This window comes from Chiloscyllium punctatum, chromosome 18, assembly GCF_047496795.1.
Source record: "Chiloscyllium punctatum isolate Juve2018m chromosome 18, sChiPun1.3, whole genome shotgun sequence".
NCBI lineage: Eukaryota > Metazoa > Chordata > Chondrichthyes > Orectolobiformes > Hemiscylliidae > Chiloscyllium > Chiloscyllium punctatum.
Genome location: NC_092756.1, coordinates 79006173 through 79011640, shown reverse-complemented (window position 1 = coordinate 79011640; position 5468 = coordinate 79006173). Strand labels below are relative to the sequence as shown.

General features: G+C 42.6%; 1 non-coding gene across 1 annotated transcript; it reads right to left on the bottom strand.

Annotated features, from left to right (window-relative positions):
- Nucleotides 1-630: 630 nt before the first annotated feature.
- trnaq-cug (transfer RNA glutamine (anticodon CUG)) lies at nt 631-702 on the bottom strand. Its single transcript has one exon. It is a non-coding gene; the product is annotated as a tRNA-Gln (tRNA).
- Between the last annotated feature and the right edge of the window lie 4766 nt (nt 703-5468).

Here is a 5468-nt window from a genome sequence, read left to right as displayed (position 1 = left end):
ACCAGATATCCCTACCCAATCTAGTCCCACCTGCCAGTACCCAGCCCATATCCCTCCAAATCCTTCCTATTCATATACCCATCCAAATGCCTCTTAAATGTTGTAATTGTACCAGCCTCCGCCACATTCTTTGGCAGCTCATTCCATACACGTACCACCCTCTAAGTGAAAAAGTTGCCCCTTAGGTCTCTTTTATATCTTTCCCCTCTCACCCTAAACCTATGCCCCTCTCGTTCTGGACTCCCCGACCCCAGGGAAAAGACTTTGTCTATCCTATCGATGCCCCTTATGATTTTGTAAACCTCCATAAGGTCACCCCTCAAACCTCCGACGCTCCAGGGAAAACAGCCCCAGCCTATTCAGCCTCTCCCCACAGCTCAAATCCTCCAACCCTGGCAACACCCTTGTAAATCTTTTCTGAACCCTTTCACGTTTAACAACATCTTTCCGTCTTGGAATACATTCATTAATTTCTAGAGATAATGATCCCTCTTACGAGCTAAGAGCAGAGGCTATCTTATTAAGGTTTTATTTTAAATTAGAGCAAAGGCTTCACTTCATGATTTGCGGAATACAGTATTCGCAGTGGTAAAGTGCAATGTAGATTTAAAACCGAATAAAAAACACACAAGGTTCCACCGAGATTTGAACTCGGATCGCTGGATTCAGAGTCCAGAGTGCTAACCATTACACCATGGAACCACGTGTTCAAGGAGTCAATAATGTAACAAAAAATAGATACATTCCGGATACAGTCACTGAGTAACAATTCAAGTTTGATACAAATGTTCCTCCTCGCTCTATTCCCCACGTCCCAGAGCCTGACTCTCCTAATCTGCAGGAAAACCCGGATCCTGAGGAAAGAAAAGGGAATTTTCTGCCCCCACCGGCCAAACAAATTGGCAGCATTAGAAACTTCGCCCACTGAGAATAAGGCCCACCTCCTGAATGAGGGAAGTGGAGAGTGTGGGTTTTATAAAGGGGTGGGTGTGAGGGGGAGTGGACTGTGTACAGTATAGGTGTGGGGGAGGGGGGGAAGGAGAGGAGACTTTGTGCAGGGGATGGGTTTGAGAATATGAGAAGGAGGATTTTATACCGGAAGGAGGGTGTGGGGTTATTGTACAGGGGCTGGGTGTGCGCGGATTTTGATTTATGATTGTGAAGCGGTGAAACGATGAGAATTGGCCCCGGGCGAGGGGGATGGGGCTGAATATCAGAGTAAAGCTGCAGTTTGCAGGAAAGCCAGAGTGTAGTCGGTGGGCCATCGAAACCCAGTGGAGCCTGTCACTGAACTGGGCACTGTGTGAACCGTCAGCCACAAAACCAAACGTATACCACAGACATACACCAAACCAAACATTCATCACACACAGCGATCAGGAAACGCAGCAGATTTGACTTGCACCATTTTAGCAGCACATTCCTGCATTAACGCTGCCCCGCTTTGGAAATGATTTGGAGATGCCGGTTTTGGGACTGGGTGGACAAAGTTGTGTGATTTTCAGCTTTGGAAAGTTAGCTTTCCCGTTTCACTATTACAGCTGGGGGGGGGGGGGGGAGCAAATGCGGGTGAGGGTTGGAAGGGCACAGAGGTTCTTGTTTGGAGACCAAGAGACCTGCTCCTTAAGTCTCAACGTCCTTTGGAGGCGACAGAAACCAGTCCATCTCTCTGTTCGGGAATTTTGCGAATTCAGTGATTGGGAAGTCCGGATTTCATTTTGAGCCGCATTCCGGAATGAAGCACATGTGCAAACCATTTCTACTCAGTCATATTACCTTACATTTCTAGTGGGTAATTCTGGGCTGGAGCAGGGAATGGTGAAAAATCAACATTCACAAGAACCAATTCAGCTCTTCAAATGATGTGAAAGCTTCAAACGAAGCCAGTTAATGATCGTAAGACGATTGCGTTCCAGAGTAAATCATGGAGCAGCGGGGGGTGCAGGGTTCAGGAGCCAACGGAAGACAGAAACTGATGAATAAATTATTGCAAAAGTAGTTACAGTAGAGAAGCGGCCTATAGGGATGGACAAAGTTAAAAATCACACAACACCAGGTTATAGTCCAACAGGTTTAATTGGAAGCACTAGCTTTCGGAGCGACGCTCCTTCATCAGGTTGGCAACCCCCACCCCAGACAGACACACACAAACACCCAAAGACCCACGTGCACACATATATTTTGTGGGGTGAATTTGTACTTGCAGAGTTACATTGTACTTTGCTCAAAATCTGCATGCATTCATGTAGAACTCTGTTATCTCACTTTTTAGATTAGAATCAATCTAAACATCAGGTCATAGACAGAGAACATAGGGGGCCAACACCTTCAACATATTGTCTAGCTATCACCATTGTTAACAGCTAACCCGAGAATGCAACTTTAAAAAAAGGTTTTGTGATTTTTATGAAAGAAGTGAAACTATCACTGTATTCTAACAGATGAAAGGCTTAACAGACAATCAATATTTCAATGTATAATTTCAATTACATCACACGGTAAATGTTTGCTATAAATTCTCTGTGTTAGGATCGAGCCCTCCACTATCACCTGATGAAGGAGCGTCGCTCCGAAAGCTAGTGTGCTTCCAATTAAACCTGTTGGACTATAACCTGGTGTTGTGTGATTTTTAACTTTGTACACCCCAGTCCAACACCGGCATCTCCAAATCATGACTATTATCGGGATGGAATGAGGGAGGGACCTGGAAACAACTGTCAAGTAAAATGCAGAGAAGAAACAAGGAATCAGCAAACACGTGACATAAGGATGTGTTAAAAAAACTCTATATAGGAGCAAAGAGTAGGAACAGAGAGAGTTTTAACTGTGAAATCCTCAGATTTTCAGTGTGAGGTGTGCACAAAGTGTACAAATAGGAACCCAAGTTAAGACTGAGATGAGGAGGAATTTTGTCTCGCAGAAGTATGTGAGTCTTTTTGAACTCCTTGCCACAGAGAGTTGTGGGGACAGATTTCTTGAGTCTAATTGAGGCTGAGATCAGTCGGGAATCGTGTTCTGGGGAAAGCACAGAAATGCCCTTCAAGTGGGTATTAATTCGTTCCTTCAGATTTTTTTCCAATAGTTTTCCTACCACTGACGTGAGATTCACTGGTCTGTAACTTTCTAATTCATCTCAATCAGCCTTCTTGAAAAGTGGAACCGCATTAGCCATCCTTCAGTCCTCTGGCACTCACCCCGATGGCCAGAGAGGAATTAAAAATTTGTGTCAGAGCCCCTACAATTTCCTGCCTCGTTTCCCACAGCAGCCTTGAATGCAATTCATCTAGACCAGAGAATTTGTCCATTTTTAAGCCTGACAGAACCTCTAGTACCTCCTCATTTCCTATGTCAAAACATGCAAGTTCCTCACAGTCCGTTTTCCTGAATTCTGTACCTACGCTCTCCTTTTCCAGTGTGAAGACTGAAGAGAGGTATTCATTTCAATATCCTGCAGCTTCACACACAGTTTGGCCCCTGGGTCCCTAATGAGCCTTACTCTTTCCTTCATTAACCTCTTCCCTTTAATGTATTTATAAAATATCTTAGGATTCTCCCTATTTCTCTTTGCAAATCTTTTTCTCATGTCCCCCTTTTTGCTTTTCTAATTGCTTTCTTACTCCTGCTCCTGTTTCTCATGGTCACTCACACTAAGGACACTGTATTTTCTCTCTTGAGCAGGCCCTGGGAGTAGCATTTATTTTTGATTCATTCTTGGGACCTGCTGAGCTTCCCTGGCTGGGCCAGCATTTGGTTCCATCCCTTGGGAGCTTTGAGAGGACAGATGCAGAGAGGTTGTAGAAGAGACAAGGACCAGAGAGAATAATCTCGAGTAGTGAATGTTACTGCAGAGAGCTGTCGAGGCTGAGGTATTAAATATAGCCAAGGCTGAGGTAGACCGATTTGTAATCAGTAATGGGATCAGGGTTATGGGGGAAAAGAAAGTTGACGGTCATTAGCTCAGCAATAATCTCAATCAATGGTGGAGCCAAATCGCCCACTTCTTTTATGGCCCTACTTGCCCTGAAGAATGTGAGTTGCCCTCTCAAACTGTTGTAAGTCCTTGTGGCAAGAATACAGATACGATGTTTTTACTGATGTGGTTGGATATAATTGATGGGCTTGTTGTCATTTCAGAGGTTGTTTGTAAGAATTAAGCGTAGGCTAGAGTGCCAGATTACCTCCACTTTGAATGGGGTATTTTCATGATCATTATTAATGAAACCTGGAACATTTTATGTTACATTTATTAGTGAATTAAACATTTCTGTGGTTGTGGGATTTGAACTCATATTTCCAGTTAGTGCAAGCCACTAGATGTCTAATTCAATACCAATGTGATACTATACCTCCAATGGTGGCATCCACTTAATGGCTGATGTTATTTGGGCACGTGTTGATTTTGAGATTAGTTCACAGTTTGACTACTGTAATTCATGTCAGGGTAATTTGGCTGCTCCGTGTGGAAAATATTAAAACAGAGGATGGATTCTACTTGCAAACATACTCCATTGCTCCAAATACCCCTTTTATTTCAGCTGACTCAGCCAAATATCCTTGTTTACCTTATCCCACCACAACATTAGCATGATCTGAGTTCACTGAATTTAAAAGAAATCTGTATCTCTTTTAAAGAAATCAACTCATCGAGGTCTGGACATGGGATGGCTGTGCTGGGCTGAGGTTTATGGCAGAGATTTTGAAAATGGCTTTGAAGGTTGCAAAGATTTCTGGAAGCAGCAGATATAAGAATGGATTCTTTGAAATCTTTGACAAGTTAAGCTGATAGTTAAGAGATAAACTTCTCAGTTAAAGCAGGATTTCATAAGGAAGAGATGCTTAGAGTGATTATCCGATACTTAGATTTAGAAAAAGGGAATCATGAAATCCTGCTTAAATCCCTAGATGTCGCAGCTAGGACTAACCAGGATACAGTTAGACTTGAGTTAGAAAACAAAGAGAAAGGGAAAGATAAGGAAAAGTGGAAATTGAGGAGAAAGAAAAACAGAGGAAAATGTGAAAAGATGAGAGAAACACAATCTGTAGTGGAAAAGGAGACAGCATCTAAAAAAGCGTGAACTCCAAAGAAACTGGGAAATTAGACAATATGTTTTGACCAAAAAAAAAATTTGAGTTAAAGAAGGAAAGAAGAAATGGTAAATACAGCAGATGATTCTTATTCTAATGAAGGATTTGATTTAACTCAGAATTTTGTGATTCTTCCTACTACTCCATCAAAACTCCTCATAATTTTGAATATTTACATTAGAGTTCCTCTTAACCTTCAGAGATTAAGGGTAAAAGGATCTTTTTCAGGATGGCAGCTGGTGCCTAGGGAGTTCCGTAGGGGTCAAATGTTGGGACGACAATGATGCATTAACAATCTGCATGACAGAATGAGGGCATTGTTACGGAGTTTGCAAATGATACAAAGATAGTTGGGGAGACAGGTAGTGTAGAGACTGGAAAGC